Here is an 18,054-nt window from a genome sequence, read left to right on the forward strand (position 1 = left end):
AAACAAACCAAAAAAATAATCATGCTTTTGGGCAGTTTACATTCTGGTGTAGAAAGACAGGTGATAGAAATTAACTAATTAGCATGTCATAAAGTGATAAATGCTATAGGAAAAGAAGAATTTTAAACAGAGTAAGAAGGATCCAGAATGCTGGATGGTAGGAAGGGACTACATGGAGAGAGCAGATGCTACAATTTTAAAAAGAGTGGTCAGGGAAGGCCACACTGAGAAGATGGCATTTGAGCAAAGGCTTGAAGGAGATGAGGAAGTGAGCTGAGTGGCTGTCTGGATTAAGAATGTTCCAGGCAGAGGAAATAGTCAGAGCAGAGCACAGCCCCTGAGATAAAGTGTCCCTGGCAGGTTTTGAGGAACAACAAGAAGATTTGACCCACGCAAGCAAGAGGAAGTGAGTAGATGAAGTCAGAAAGATTGGTAGAGGCCAGATCATGAAGGGCCTTGTAAGTCAATGTAAGGACTTGGCCTTATGCTCTGACCAAAATGGGAATTCTTTGCAGAGTTTTGAACAGAGAAGAGACAGGATTACTTATGCTGTTAAAGGACATGGAAGAAGGAGCTCTTTTTTTTTTTTTTTTAGAGACAGGGTCTCACTTTATGGCCCTCGGTAGAATGCCGTGGCCTCACACAGCTCACAGCAACCTCCAACTCCTGGGCTTAAGTGATTCTCTTGCCTCAGCCTCCCGAGTAGCTGGGACTACAGGCACCCGCCACAACGCCCGGCTATTTTTGGTTGCAGTTTGGCCGGGGCCAGGTTTGAACCCGTCACCCTCGGTATATGGGGCCGGCGCCTTACTGACTGAGCCACAGGTGTCGCCCGGAAGAAGGAGATCTTTGAGGGTCTATGGCAATATTCCCCTGTGAGAGATGACAGTGCCTCAGGCCAGGTTATTTGTAATGGAGATGGTGAAAATGGTCAGATTCTAGGAATACTTGATGTTCTCCTCTGAAGCAGAAGCCCCATTTAGACCCTCTCCTTTCCAAGGCTCAGATGCCCCCAGAGGGGAATCCCATTGGTGAGCACCCACTGTGGGCCTCACTCTGGCCTTCCCTGCATCCAGTCTTGTTCCACCTAATTTACCAGGAAATCTGTGGAGGGTGTTGGATGCAGCTCCCCTTCTTGGCTGGAATGGTGATTTTGTGAAGGGGCTGGCAGACAGTAAGGCTGAAAAAGGAAGTAGGGCCAATATCCAAAAGTCTGGACCTCCAGAATGAGCATTTTGGCCTTACTCCTGTAGACACTAAGTTCTGAGCAGGGAGAGTGACTTGTTCCAAATGCCACAATAAGACAATTTTCAGGCTCAGGTGGTTGTCATGGCCCAGTTTCCCCAATGACTGACACACAGGCTAACCCTTTTCTCCTTTCTAACACCTACTTGCAAGACCAGCTCTCCCTCCATGCAGAATAGTAGTAGCTCATGAGCTCTGTGGAATTTTCACTGGCACAGAAAGCCTCACTGGCCCAGATCCCTTTCCCCATTATACTGACTTTTTTATTGGAGTAGAGGTAACCCACCCACTCATTAGGATTCAGGCTCCTGTTACAAAAACTTTCTGAGACTGTCCCCCATTAGAGGAACAAAGCTCCATAAACATTGAGCACAGGTATAAGGCAAGTGCCAAAACACTCTGGCAGCCAGAAAAGAGTCCAGACCAAGCATCTGGCACAGAGGTGAAGGGTGAGAGGAACCACAGGTGAGGGCCAGGACTCTGTTTCAGCCTCTGGGTGGACATGGAATGGGAAACACAAGAGGAGCACCTCTTACAGGATAAATGGAGAAAATTATAAGCTTAGTTTGGGCCACCATTTGCGAGAGGGGCCTGTGAGGCAGGCAGGCCCTGTGATAACAAGGAAAGCCACCTGCTGGTTTCTAAAGCATGTTCTGCTGACCCTGGGGTTCCAGAGACTTGTTACAGGGGCAACTGCAGTAGGGACAGTGAGGGGGAAGCTGAGCAGAGGACTCTGGCCTCACTATGCCCACCTCAAAACAGAGCACCAGCTCTCTTAATCTGTTTACAATTGGGATTCTAGAAAAGACTGTATTTGACAAGTGTGTTGGAGCTGTGGGTGGGGTGGAGGAAGAGGAACATTCTGCAAGGCCATGTGGAGGCCTAACAGGAAGAGGATCTGAACTTCTCTGCCAAGAAGAATCTGCCTCAGCCAGTTGGGAGTGGGCTATGAGCCAAGTGCTTGGGGCCCCAGGACACTTCCAGGGGCCAGTGCCAACACAGCAAGTGGAGACTGCAACAGCCTAAAAAAAAAGAAAGGAAGAGCTGCCTGCTGGAGAGGAAGAAGGCCTGAGGCTGAGTTGTCACTTCACTCCTCTCCACAGAGCCCTGAGAGGGGCCACATTCAAATAAAGCCTGACCCTGGGAAATTGTGTTGTCCCTGATTCTTCATGTATCTGTCCACTGACCCTGATTCCTCAGCCCATATCCTAGTCTGGGAACTCTCAGGGGCAGGAATTGGGCAGTACTGGGTATTACAGTTCTCATATGCCCAGCCCCTAACACAGGCCACACAGTAGACACTGACATTTGTTAGAAAATGCCTGAGTGGATGTAGGTCTGACCTGCATGGCACTGGGCAAATCTCTGAGGCTTGATTTTCTCACTTATAAATAGGAGATAATGAGTAGTTCCTCTCAGAAGTGTGAGAATTCAGAAAAGTAACAAATGGCAAATCACTGAGATCTGCAGAATGGTGTCCACATGTAGGTTGCCACCTGTCACTGTCCTTAAGACAAAGAGTGGGAAGGGTTTTTTAGAGGGGCACTGAGAAGTGGAGGCCCAGAATTAAACTGAAACCGTCTGGGGTGGACTTCCCTCTGAGCAGTGTTTCTTTGGAGAGGGGTATCAGAAATTCAAGAGCAAAAGCCATAGCAGCGTGAATGTACGGAATATTTTAGAAAATCTGCCTTCAGGCCCTCACAGAGAAGGCCAGGTACCCAGCCGATGCATCTGTGTGCATCCTAACACCAAACAAAGAAATGGTCAAGGCTATTTGGGGTCCTAAATCCTATCCCCCTCCATCATCTTACCACTCAATCCTCACAAAATTCCTAGAGATTCTGATGCTCAGAGATTGTCAGAGCTGGAAGGGCTTTCTGTCATACTGGGTAGAGTGCTGTGGCATAATAGCTCACAGCAACCTCAAACTCCTGGGCTCAAGCAATCCTCTTGCCTCAACCTCCCAGGAAACTAGGATTACAGGCGCTCACCACAGTGCCCAGCTAGTTTTTCTATTTTTAGTAGAGATGGGTTCTCGCTCTTGCTCAGGCTGGTCTTGAACTCCCAAGCTCAAGCAATCCACCCTCCTTGGCCTCCCAGAGTGCTAGGATTATAGGTGTGAGCCACCACACCTGGCCAGGGCTCTCAGTTTTCTAATTACAAGCTACTCAAGGGAAGACTCCCCATGGTCTTCATTGAGCCCCTACCAGTGAAATCCTTCCTGCTTTCAGACTTAGGCTCAAACTCCACTGGTCCTACTCTAGGCCCCCGGAAACAGACAAAAAATAAAGTCAGCCCTTCCCTTACACAGCATTTTCATCCTACCCAAGTAGGCTGTCAAATAAAATACAAAATGTCAGTTAAATTTGACTTGCAGATAAATAATGAATAATGTTTGAGTGTAAGTATATCCCATATATTGCACAGGACATACACTCAAACATGTTTGCATGGAATATTCCATGGGATATAATTATACTCAAACATTATTTGTTGTTCATCTGCAATTCAAATTTAACAGAGTCCTATGCCTTTATTGACTAAATTGGGCAGTCCTATGACCAGACTAGGATCAAGTGGTCAAAGCAGTTGGCACATTGTGGCAGCCACAGCCAGGCTATCACATCAAGATAGAAGACCTTACTCAGTGGTTCAGGAGGCATGCATGTCACCAGTCAATTTCTCAGCTGTCCCAGAGATCATGTGAGCCCCCAAGCCCTGTACTTACTGCTTTACTCTAATTCTTCCAACTGAGTCCCCACTATGCTGGATGATCTTTCCTGCATGCCTGGAACACACTCCCATCCTACCCATCTTTTCTGAAGGAAGAAGGCCTGCTGGGCAGGAATTTTAGGCATTCTGGTTCAAGTGCCTGTTTTCCCTTTCTCGCATTTGGCAAACTAAAAATGATTGGGGGATTGAGGCCTAATTAAGAAACCCAAACTGGAGATTAGTGATAGGAGCAAGAAAGGCCAAGACTGAGTTAGTTAGCTCAAATTGAGCCTCCAATGACTGAACAGATTGGAGATGGCTGCTCTCCTTTGCCCTGGTGAACAATGGGTACCTTTCCTATTTCCAAAGGGCTCCCAGGATTTGGAGCCCTCAATTGGCCATTCCTCCCTCAAAGACTCACCTTCCAACCTCATGCCATTAGGGACAGTAATGGGCCACAAACTCTCTCATGTATACTCATGCAATCCCTTCACAGATATAGAAGGGGGGTATATAAACTATCAATGTGGAGGAATACAGGGATAAAGGGGGCTAGGACCCACGTCAAAAGATTCAGAACCTCCCTTCCAAAGGTCAACTTCAATTTTGTATGTAGCTCTGTAGTTATTTGTTTTTCATCTGTCTTCTCCTACTTGGCTCTATGCTCCTTGAGGTTAGAGATCTCTGTCTATTGCGTGACCGGAAACACGAGAGAACAGCAGCTTTGCCACGGGTGCAAGCTTGCTCCTGCAATTATTATTATTATTTTTTTTTGTAGAGACAGAGTCTCACTGTACCGCCCTCAGGTAGAGTGCCGTGGCGTCACACGGCTCACAGCAACCTCTAACTCTTGGGCTTACGCGATTCTCTTGCCTCAGCCTCCCGAGCAGCTGGGACTACAGGCACCCGCCACAACGCCCGGCTATTTTTTTGTTGCAGTTTGGCCAGGGCCAGGTTTGAACCTGCCACCCTCGGCATATGGGGCCGGCGCCCTACTCACTGAGCCACAGGCGCCACCCACTCCTGCAATTATTAAGGGTAAACAAGAAACAGACTACGTCACATGGGATGGCATGTAGCAAAGGATCTTTATTCTTGACCACTTTATATACACTGGTGGTCATGTACACACTTAATCTATGATCTCTAACTCTTTCTATCTAAACTTAACTCGTGGGGAGACACAAAGTCTACAAATCAGCACAATCTTTTCTGCCTTTTCATTCTTCTCAGACTTGCATCAACTCTTGAGCAAGGTATCTAAATAATCACAAAGAACTACTGAGGAAGAAGGGGAAATAAAATCCTTCAAGCACACACTTAGTTTGCCTCATAATGGAGTAATGACTTTGTTTTTCCACAGGGCAGAGACCTTTAGGCTCCAAAGACAATATGTTTTTAACACCTCTCAACCTCTAGCCCATATCTCCAGCAGAGAGATTGTTAGTCTCTGACCATCTGGGTTTAATGGGAGCATGACATCAGAGAAACTGTTCTGGATTTTTACTTCTGAACAAACAGGCTCTGTGTATGCCTCAGGGGGAGCCCAGCTCTCTTTTTGCCCTGTGTTAGCAAAAGCCATTTTTAACCCATTATAGACTTACCTTGCGCAGCTTATGTAGGATAGTTTAACCCACATCTATTTTGTTCACTGCTATATCCTCAGTACCTAGAACAGTACTTGGCACATTATAGGGCTAGCAAATGGTGGCTGAATTACTGACTGGATGAATGAATAAAGCAGGTCAGGGGTAGGAGCAGGGTCAGGAACAAGGTTGGGGTCAGTACAGAAACCAGGCCTGAGTGGAGCAGGAAACTTTGTGGCCTTAGAGCCTTAAAGAACAGGTGGGAGGATGAGGAAAGAGAAAATCCTCAGTGATCTCGTCAAAAGCCTCAAGTGAGGTTGGCTCCCTGTTGCCCAATCTGCTGTACCCCCTTACTCATATTCCAACACCTACAGTCTGGTAAAATAATCCATCACCAGAAATTTCTAGTGAGACAATGATTCTCTAGATGCCCAGGTGATTTGAGCCCAGGACAGGATGGAAGGATTTCCCCACATCCTCACTCTTTAGACTCAAATAACTCTGTGTGTTATTATGTCTAATTAGGACAACTTGGATATAATGGCATATGTTTGACAATTTCTCAACAGCCTTTGAGTTCACTGAAAACTTTCTTCTGATGTGGGCTAGGAACACAATTCAGAGAGACACTTAGGGATCATTATACTCTGAACTAATAAGGACATTGATTACCATAGAAACTGACATCTCTGGTGGCCTCTGAAGGGTATGAGGAATGAGGAGTGGCAAAGTGGAAAGGTGCAGATGTCGGGTTATGAACTAGGGAGCAGGAGCTGGGAGGCAGAGATTGGGATATGGTAGAGGAAAGGAACTGCCATTTGTTACTGGCCTCCTTGGTGCCAGGTACTGAGCAAAGCATTTGATCATCAGAGACCCTTGCAAGATGGGTGTTCATTCTCCTCCCCTCTCACTTCATTGGCAAGCATAACTGTTAACAACAAGGTCATCTATCACTATTCCCAGAGCTTCTTATTGGAAAAGGTAACTTTTAACACCCTGCCATCTAAACCTTATCACAAGCTCTGTTATGAGACATGATATTCATAGAGAGATGCCTGAAGATCAGACAGCTCATCCACTGCTGAAGACATGTGACTCTAAAAGACAAGGCCTATACTCTGGAGGTTGGATCATAATCTCCAGATGCCAGAGTATATATTGGGGGAGTAGGCTTCAGTGCAGAGCTGGATACTATGGTTTCCTTAACACAAACTACGGACAGGAAAGTCAACATTTGCAAAGCTTGTTTTTCAGCACTTCAGGCCACAAAAACAAACCCACACAATGGGGATTGACATTCAAAGGGCCCTGCTATTCCTTCTGCAAAATCTCGTAAAAGCAATCTTGATTGCAGCAAACAAGCAGACTCTATGTGACCCCTGCTATCACACTATCAAAGTTGAAAAGATGTTTCTTTCAAGATCAGCATAATGGTTTTGTGAAATTATCATTACTTTAATTCATTTTAAGTCACAGTATTTAATTTTTTGAAACACACAAATGACAGTAAGGGAGGGTGTGAAGTATTTCTGTTTATTGAAAATAAGATAGGGGAAGATGAGATAGATATCTTTTGCCCTATTCCTCTTGCTATTACAACTAAAAACCCTGGATGTTATATACAAAACAAACATAAGAAGACTCTGAAAGAGGGAAAGAAGGCAGACCACCTAAGTCCTCAGAAGGAGAGTAATGACATTAATTTTCTTTTTGCCAGACTTGGAGTTGAAGAATCCAGAAACAAAAAATAAAACACTAACAGACACAAACAAAAAGAGTCCCAACAAAAGCCCCTGTTTTCTCTTGCCAAAAAATGAGGAAAGAATTAACTAGTAAGAAAGGAAATTTTTAGACAATAACCACTCTACACCAGCCAAAACTAGAGAAAAAAACTGTGGCCCCACCCCATCCACACCAATAAAGACTTGAGATACTAGACTTCCACCCTCTGAGAATGTAAGGACATCCCTTAATAGCTCCAATTCCTTGCCAGTGTGGTGTCAAGTATGGACTGGGGACTTTAATCCCATTGGCAGCTAATAAGACTCATCTGCTTGGATTGTATCAGTGGAGACAATACATAAAGTCTAGAATTCCACACCCACTTTGAAGTAATTCAAATGCTCCCCCTTTTCCCCTCTATGGGAATGTCAGAGACCTAGTGGTGAATCAAGACTTTCACCACCGTCTTAGTGGTAAAGAGGCCAACCCTCTACCCTCTGCCATGTGTCAGTCAGTAACAAAGGAAACAGTAACCAGGAACCCTTACCCTTCCCAGACAGAGAGGTATCAGTGGAGACCTAGTATGGAAGAGAAACTCTCAATCCTGCCAAGGAGAAATGAGGAACCTCCCCAGCCTTAGGTCAGTGGAAGCCAAGTGGGAAATCTAGACTTCTACCTGCACTTGCCTCTTCTCCTAAAGGTGGCAAAGTCATAGGAAGCCAGCTAAAATAGAAGGTTTAAAAGAGATTCAAAGTCTTGTGGTATAATGCCCAAAATTACTAGGTTTCAATCAGATATAACTTATCATACCAAGAACCAGGAAGATCTCAAACTTAATTTAAAAAGACAATAGATAGATGCCAAAATCAAGATGACAGAGATATTAGAATTATCTCACAGAGATTTTTAAAGAAACCTCTGTAAAAATGCTTCATCAAACAACAAACATGCTTAAAGCAAATGAAAAAATAGAGTCACAGCCAAAATTAACATTAGTGAAAGAAAATTAGAAATATAAATAGACTGTGTGATGCCACGGCACTCTACCGAGGGCAATCAAGTGAGACTCTGTCTCTACAAAAAAAAAAAAAAGAAATATAAATAGAAAAATAAATAGAAAATATCAGCAAAGAAATAGAAAATATGAAAAAGAACCACATGAAAACTTAAGAACTGAAAAATACAATAACTAACACAAAAATAAATCAATGGATAAGCTCAACAGCAGAATGGAAGGGACAGAGGAAAGACTCAGTGAAATTAAAGACAGAACAATTTAAATTACCCATTCTAAACAACAGAGAGAAAATAGACTGGAAAAGTGAATCAAGAGAATAAGATGAAAGAAAAATATCTGCAAAATACATACCTGATAAGGTACTATTATCCAAAACATTCAAAGAAATCTTAAAACTCAGTAGTAAGAAAATGAACAATCCAATTTCAAAAATGGGCAAAAGACATGAACAGACCCTTCACCAAAGAATATATACAGATAGTAATTAAGCATATGAAAACATGCTCGACATCATATGTCATTAGGAAATTGCAAATTAAAACAACAATGAAATATCACTATACATACACCTGTTAGAATGCAGAAAATCCAAACACTAACAACATCGAATTCTGGGAGGGACATGGAGCAAGAGGAACTCTTGTCCACTGCTAGTAGGAGTGCAAATGGTATGGCTGCTTTGGAAGACAGTTTGACAGATTCCTATAAAAGTAAATATACTCTTACTATGTGATACTGTGATCATATTCCTTGGTATTGACCTAAATAAGCTGAAAACTTGTTTGCCCACAGAAACATACACACAGATGTTTACAGTAGCTGTATTCAGAATTGCCAACACTTGGATGCAACCAAGATGTCCTTCAGTAGGAGAATAGATAAATAAACTATGATACTTCCAGACAATGAAATACTATTCCGCATTCAAAAGAAATGAGCTATCAAGGCATGAAGAGACATGGGAGAGTCTTAAATGCATAATTACTAAGTGAGATAAGCCAATCTGAAAAGGCTACATGCTATATGATTCCAGATATATGGCATCCTGAAAAAGATAAAACTATGGAGACAGTAAAGAGATCAGTAGTCGAGCCGGGCACGGTGGCTCACGCCTGTAATCCCAGCACTGTGGGAGGCTGAGGAGGGAGGATTGCTTGAGCTCAGCAGCTCGAGGCTTGCCTGAGCGAGAGTGAGACCTCGACTCATGGAAAAAAATGGAAAAACCCAGCTGGGCGCTGTGGCAAGTGCCTATAATCCCAGCGGCCTCGGAGGCTGAGCCAGCAGGATGCCTGCAGCCCGAGTCTGAAGTTGCAGTGAGCTATGATGCCATTGCACTCTGCTCGGGGCATAGGGTAGAACTCTATCTCGACAAAAAAAAAAGATCAATGGTTGGCCAGGCGTGGTGGCTTACGCCTGTAATCCTAGCACTCTGGGGAGGCCAAGGCAGGTGGATTGCTTGAGTTCACTAGTTCGAGACCAGCCTAAGCAAAAGCAAGACCCCCCCATCTCTACTAAAAATAGAAAAGCTGAGGCAAAAGGCTCCCTTGAGCCCTAGTTGGAGGTTGCTGTGGGCTATGACACCACAGCATTCTATTGAAGGTAACAGCTTGAGTCTCTGTCTCAAAAAAATAAAATAAAATAAGTGGTCACCAGTGGTTAGAAGGGAGAAAGGGTTGGGTGGGAAGAGCACAAAGAAACTTTAGGGAAGAAAAAATATTCAGTACAATACTATAATGGTTCTACCTGCCTGTTATTGTACATTTGTCTAAACCCATAAAATGTACAACACCAAAAGTGAACTCCAATGTAACTATGGACCTTGAATGATAAAAATGTGTCAATATAAGTTCATTGATTATGACAAATGTATCCCTCTGGTGCAGGACGTTGACAGTGGAGGAGGCTGTGTCTATGTGAGGGTAGGGCATATATGGGAACTGTATACTTTCTTCTCAATGTTTATGTGAACTTAAAAGTTCTCTAAAAAATAAAGACTATTAAAATATTTTTTAAAAGATGATGGAGCCTTGGGAACCTGTGGGACAGCAACAAAATTTCTAATGTTCCTGTCGCCAAAGTCCCAGAAGAAGAGAAAGAGGATGAAGCTTTAAAATATTCAAATATAGTATGACTTAAAACTTCTCAAATTTGGCAAGAGACATAAATGTACAGATTCGAGAAGCTGAGCAAGCCCCAAACCCCAAGAAATCCAAGATAAATGACAGTCAAATGGTGAAAAATTAGGCCAGGTGCAGTGGCTTATGCCTGTAACCCTAGCACTCTGGGAGGCCAAGGAGGGTAGATTTCCTGAGCTCAGAAATTCAAGACCAGCCTTAGCAAGAGTGAGACCCTGTTTCTACTAAAAATAAGAAAAACTAGCCAGGTTTAGTGGCAGGCACCTGTAGTCCCAACTACTCAGGAGGCTGAGGCAAGAGAATCACTCGAGCCCAAGCGTTTTAGATTTCTCTGAGCTATGATGTCATAGCACTCTACCCAGGGAGAGGGATTGAGACCCTATCTCAGAAAAAATGTCAAAAAACTAAAAATAAAAAATCTTGAAAGCAGAGAGCGAAAAACAACACCCTATCAATAAAGAAAAAACAAGTCAAGAGATAGCAGATGTCTCATCACAAATGATGGATACCTGACAAAAACACAATATTTTTCAGGTGCTGAAAGAAAAGGATCAACCCAGAGCACTACCTCCAGCACAAGTCCCATAGGATTGAAGGGGCAATCAAGATATCCTCAGATGAAGGAAAACTGAGAGAATTTGAAATAGGAGATCTGAAAGAACAGCTAAATATTATCTAAACAGAAAGAACTCTTGGAAAATCAGAAAGGAAGAACATAAGCAAAACTGTGGGCAAAATACAATAGACTTTTCTACTCCCCCTTAATTGCCTAAATTAACCCAGCATGGGCCAGCTAAACAACAATGACAACTGCAACAACAACAAAACAATAGCCTGGCATTGTGGCAGGCACCTGTAATCTCAGCTACTTGGGAGGCTGAGGCAAGAGAATTGCTTAAGCCCAAGAGTTTGAGGTTGCTGTAAGCTGTGACGCCAAAGCACTCTACTGAGGGCCACATAGTGAGACTCTGTCTCAAAAAAAATAAAAAATAAATGGATGAGTGTGAAGGGATATAAAATGGAGATAAGGTTTTACACTTAAACTGGTAAAATTATAATATCAGTACACTTTGATTAGCCACAAACACATAATACCTATAGCAACCACTAAAAAAGTTATGCCAATCTACCCAGAAGAAAAGAAAATCATTTTATCATAAGGACATTTGCACTAGATTGTTCATTGTAGCTCAATTTACAATCACTAAGATGTGGAAACAACCTAAATGCCCATCTACTCAGGAGTGGATTAACAAAGTGTGGTACATGCACATCATGGAATACTATTCAGCCTTAAAAAAGATGGTGACTTCACATCTTTTGTAATATCCTAGATGGAGTTGAAACACATTCTTCTTAGTAAAATATCACAAGAACGGAAAAGCAATTATCCAATGTACTCAATACTAATATGAAGCCAGTAGATGATCTGATGCATGCCCACATAGGAGAAAAACTCATTTCGATTCAAGTTTGGGGAAAGGGTAATGAGGGAGGTGAAGGGGGAAGAGGTTCTGGTGCTCTCACTGAAAGGGCATGGGGTGGCAGTATTTGGCACACTTTTTGTGCGTGGAACACAACCACAGGAGGGACTCTACCTAACAAAATCAAATATTTTGACCTGGTTGTTTGTACCCTCACATTAACCTGAAATAAATTTTACTTTAAAAACATTTTTTTAAATAAAAAAATAAAAATGTCGTGCCAAGAAATATGCTCAGTAATACTATAGATAAGTCAAAATTGAATTCTAAAAAATAATCAAATAACCCACAAGAAGACAAAAAAGCAAAGTTATCTGGCAGACATAAGCCCTAACATATCAATAATTACCTTACATGTAAATGATCTATATGCAGCAATTAGAAGAAAAATATTGGCAGAGTAGATTTAAAAATATGACCCAATTATATACTTTGTACATTAAGAAACTCACTTCATATATGATATAGGGAGGTTTAGAGTAAAGGACTGAAAACTATACATTATGCAGACATTAATAAAAACAAACTAGTGGTTATATTAATATCCGATAATGTAGATATTATAGCAAAGAAAATTACTGGAGTCAAAGAGGGCCATTACACAATGATAAAAGTGTGGATATACCAAAGAGACATAGAGATCCTAAAATGCTTAGGATCTATAACAAGGATGCAAACTATGTAAAGCAATGCCTGATGAAACTGAAAGAAGAAGTAGAAGCCACAGTTACAATCGGAGACTTGAACACTCCTCTCTCAACAGCCTATGTAAAAATTAGAGGGAAAACCAGGAAAATATCAAAAAAGTTAACAACACCATCAACCAATGAGATCTAAACATTTTTAGAACACTCAACTCCAGACAACAATAGAAAAATACACCTTCTTTTCAAATACCAGCGTAGTATGTATCAAAGTAGACCATATTCTGGGCCATAAATACAAACTTAAATGAATTAAAATCATATAGAAGTGCGTTCTGTAAACAAAAGGAATCACAGTAGAAATTATTAATAGAAAGCTAACAGGAAAACCTGCAAACACCTGCAACCTAAGTCACTTCTAAATAATGCATGGGCCAAAGAGTCTCAAGGAAAACCAAAAAATACATTGAAATGAATGAGAATGAAAACACAACATATCAAAGTTGTGAGATACAGTTAAAGTAGTAACAAGAAGGAAATTTATAGCACTAAATGCATACATTAGGAAAAGAGTAAAATCTGAAATCAATTACCTAAGCTCCCACCTCAAGAACTTAGAAAAAGAAGAGCAAACTAAACCCAAAGCAAGCAGAAGAAAAGAAATAACAAAGAGCATAAATAAATGAAATTGCACACTGGGAGGCCAAGGCGGATGGATTGCTTGAACTCAGGAGTTCAAGACCAACCTGAGCAAGACTGAACCCCTTCTCTACTAAAAATAAAACAAAAAACTAGCTGGGTGTGGTGGCAGGCACCTGTAGTCCCAGCTACTCAAGAGGCTAAGAAGACCCCAACTCATAAAAAAAATAAAATAAAATAAAACCCAGCCGGGTGAGCACCTGTAATGACAGTAGCTTCTGGAGGCTGAAGCAGCAGGATGCCCACAATCCAAGTCTGAAGTTGCAGTAAGCTATGATGCCATTGCACTCTGCTCATGGCACAGAGTGGGACTCTGTCTCAACAACAACAACAAAGCAAGGAAATAAAAAAATAAAAAATAAGCAAGGAAATAAAAATAAAAATAAAGAGGATTGCTTGAGCTCAAGAGTTTGAGGTTGCTGTGAACTATGACACCACAGCACTCTACCCAGGGCAAAAGAGTGAGATTCTGTCTCAACAACAACAAAAAAATATTGACAAATCTCTAGCAAGACTGACAACAAAAGAGAGAAGACACAAATTACCAACAACAGGAATAAAGCAGGAATATCATTACAGATCCTTCAAACATTAAACAATAATAATGAAATACAACAAATAACTGTACATTCAGAAGAAATGGACCAAAATTCCTCAGAAAATACAAGCTCCCAAAAGTCACTCGACATGCAGTATATAATTTGATTAACCCCATTAAGTAAAATGATTTTGTTAAAGTTTTTTTGTTTTTGAGACAGAGCCTCAAGCTGCCACCCTGGGTAGAGTGCTGTGGCATCACAGCTCACAGCAACTTCAAACTCCTGGGCTTAAGCAAGTCTCTTGCCTCAGACTTCCAAGTAACTGGGACTACAGGCAGTCGCCACAGTGCTGGGCTATTTTTTGGTTGTCATTGTTGTTTGTCAGGCCCAGGCTGGATTCGAGCCCTCCAGCTCTGGTGTACGTGGCTGGTGCCTTAGCTGCTTGAGTTACAGGCACAGAGCCGATTTTGTTAAAGTTTTAAAACTCCCCCCCCCAAAAAAGCAATCTCTTGGCCCATATGGTTTCACTGGTTTCACCAGAATCCTAGCAAACATTTAAAGAATTAATTAATACTGACATTACATAACCTCTTTCCAAAAAATATAAGAGGAGGGAATACTTGCCTCCCTTCTTGTTAAGTTACTATTACCCTGATGCCAAAACTAAACAGAACAATACCAAAAAATGAAACTACAGACCATGAATGTAGATTTTAAAATCCTTAAGAAAATATTAGCAAATAAATTCAGCAACATATAAAAATAATTGTAAACCATGACCAAAGGGGTTTACTGCAGGAATGAAAGACCAGTTCAATGCTTGACAATCACTGTAATCTATCATATTAATAGTCTATAGAAGAAAAATCACATATTAATTAATGCAGAAATGTTCACAAAATTTAATACTTATTCATGTCAAAAAGTCTCAGAAAAATAGGAAGAGAAGGGAACATCCTCAACTTGATAAAGAACATCTACAAAAACCTACAGCTAGTACCATACTAAATGCCAAAAGACAAAATGCTTTCCTTCCTAAGATCGAAAAAAATATAAGGATGTTTACCCACACAATTCTTATCTAACATGGTGCTGGAACTCCTAACCAGTGCAGTAAGGCAAGAAAAAAAATGAAAGGCACATTGACTGGAAAGGATGAAATAAAACTGTCCCCGTTCACAGATGACATGATGTTCTACATAGAAAATTCCAAGGACTCTACCAAGAAAAACCTGGAAATAAGTGAGTTAAGCAGGGTCACAGAACACAATATGAACTTACAAAAGTCAATCGTATTTCTATATACTCGCGATAAATAAATGAACATCAAAATTAAAAAGTATAATACCATTTACAATCACTCAAAAAGAAAAATTCTTAAATGTAAACTAACAAAATATTCACATGATTTGTATGCTAAAACTATAAAGTGTTAATAAAAAAGACCAATGAAGATCTAAATAAATGAAGATACATACCCCTTTGTTCATGAATTGGAAGACTCAAGATAGTAAAGATGTCAATTCTCCCAAAATTGATATATAGCTTTAACATAATTTTTAAGAAAATCTCAGAGAGTATTTTTTGTAGATACAAAATTTATACAAAAAGACAAAGAAACTAGAATTGTTAAAACAATTTTGAAAGAAAAGAAAAGCATAAAGTTAGACAAAATGATCTACTTAATTTCGAGACATACCACACAGCTACAGTAATCAAAGGCTGTATGGTGTTGGTGGAGCTACAGACACATAGATGAATGGAACAGAATAGAGAACCCAGAAATAGACCCACACAAACATGCCTAACTAATTTTTGCCAGAGGTGTAAAAACAATTCAATGAATAGGGCACGGGCCACATACACTGAGGCTGGCGGGTTGGAACCCAGCCCAAGCCAGCTAAAATCAACAATGACAACTGCAACAAGAAAATAGCTGGGCTGATTTTGTTCTTCATTCTAAACACTGCTTATGATGGTTTTAATAATTAAGATAAAATGTTTTTTTCCTTAAGTCATTCCTGAAACCTGATGGAAGATTTTGTTGATATTGTTCAAATACGTATATCCAGGGCACAGTTTCTATTTGGTCAAGATCTGTCACCTAACCGCTGAAAGTTGAAACTTCTGGGAAATACTTATATAAGAAACACAAATACGCTTCCACTCCCACAACTGCACTGCTCTGCAAATCTATTCCCAACACTGGATTGGATCTTATTTATTATGCTGGAAAGAGGAAGAAGTCTGCAGAGTTGTGAGTCTGGGAGATGCCTTACCATCTCAACTCCCCATAAAAACCAGCCCCATTCACTTGATCAGTCCTAAAGGAGGAACCCCACCTGGGGAAAGAAAGAAACCTTTCTCCTACGCCTGTCGTTGGAATTCATAAGGACCTAGAATTGTGAACGAGGCTGTTATTGAATAAAACCAAGATGGCTGGCTTGCTAGGTAAAATGGAATGATGTTATGTTTTGCTTGAGCAGTGAGTTGTAGATAGGGGACAGAACGGAAGGAATAAAAAGTTTTATCACCAGAAACTCAAGGCCCAGTTCACAGCTCAGTCCAATGGCAGTGTCTGAATTATATAAATTAAGTGCAGTGAGCAAATCAAAAAAAAAAAAAAAGAAAGAAAGAAAATAGCTGGGCTGGGAGGCGCCTGTGGCTCAAAGAAGTAGGGAGCCGGCCCCATATGCTGGAGGTGGCAGGTTCAAACCTAGCCCCAGCCAAAAACTGCAAAAATAAATAAATAAATAAAATAACTGGGCAATGTGGGGGGCGCCTGTAGTCCCAGCTACTCGGGAGGCCGAGGCAAGAGAATGGCTTAATCCCAGGAGTTTGAGGTTGCTGTGAGCTGTAACACCATGACACTCTACCGAGGGTGAAATAGTGAGACTCTGTCTCAAAAAAAAAAGAAACAAAGAAACAAAGAAAGAAAGAAACAAGTTTATAAAACACTTTCTGGAAGCATTTTATGAAAACTTACAGCATACTAGATCTTTCAGTCTTTAAAAAATGAAGTAGACATGTAAAATTCAATCTTCCTTGAGTCTGGTGCCTTAGACCACTCGGCCAAGGTGCCTATGGCTCAAAGGAGTAGGGCACTGACCCCATATACTGGAGGTGGAGGGTTCAAACCCAGCCTCGGCCAAAAAAAAACAAAAAAATTCAGTCTTTCTTTTACCATTCATTGATGATCTCTTATTTTAATTAGATCTCAGTAACACTTTTTTTTTTTTTTCAGGATAACAAAAGGAGATTTTATTTAGGAAGAACAAAGAGAAAGTTTAGGGCACTTCCCAAGAGAGCTGGAAGTGGGTCCCAGAGGAAAGAGACATGAGAATCAACAGTCTGCAAGGGTATAAAATATTCTCTCCATTTGAAATTGGCTGCAATCAATCTCAACACTTTCTAAAACATATTACTGATTTGATATTTTCCATTAATTGGACTACTTGGCTGAATTAACACATTGTACATGTTCCAAAACAATTTGAAATGAGCATTCACACATCATGCAGAGATTTGCCTTCCCACTGTTGTTATTTAACCAGCTAAACATAAGAAAAGAATAACATTTTCCATCAGCAACAAATATAAGGCTTGCCAGCTCATAATACTCACAGTTTTAAGGACCAAGAGAAAGTAGAAAAAAAATGCAGCACAAGCCAGTGACAATTTGTCTTTCCCCCATTGTTTCTAGCTGCTTTCTTTTGGAGAAAACGGAAGTCATAGAATTAATGTGGTTAATACTATGAAATAAATACAGTATTTACCTGAAGCTTTTTGTAAGAAATGTAAAGGATGTGACTATGTTTCACAACAATGTGAATACAAGTATCCTATACTGTTTATTACACCATTTAAACCTGGAGTAATCTTTCACCATTTTTATACTAATATATTTTCATAATAAAACATTTCACAAATATTAGTCTATAAAAAAAAGAAAAAGAAAGAAAAAAGAAAAAATGGTTCAATGGAAGAAGCCTTAGGCAAAAAAGTGAACTTTAATGTAACTCTCAAATCTAATACAAAAACAAAACAAATTCAAAGTAGATCACAGATTTTACCTTTAGAACCTAAAGCTATAAATATTTTAGTAAAAACAAAATGACAAAAATCTTTGAGATCTAGGGTTAGACAAAGGGTTCTTAGACTTGACGCCAAAAATATTATCCATGGAAGAAAAAAGTGATAGACTAGACTTCATCAAAATTAAAAACTTTGTAAGCCTCAGTAAAAAATGCTAAAGCATTTTCCAGCAAGG

This window comes from Nycticebus coucang, chromosome X (genome assembly GCF_027406575.1).
Source record: "Nycticebus coucang isolate mNycCou1 chromosome X, mNycCou1.pri, whole genome shotgun sequence".
Taxonomy (NCBI): domain Eukaryota; kingdom Metazoa; phylum Chordata; class Mammalia; order Primates; family Lorisidae; genus Nycticebus; species Nycticebus coucang.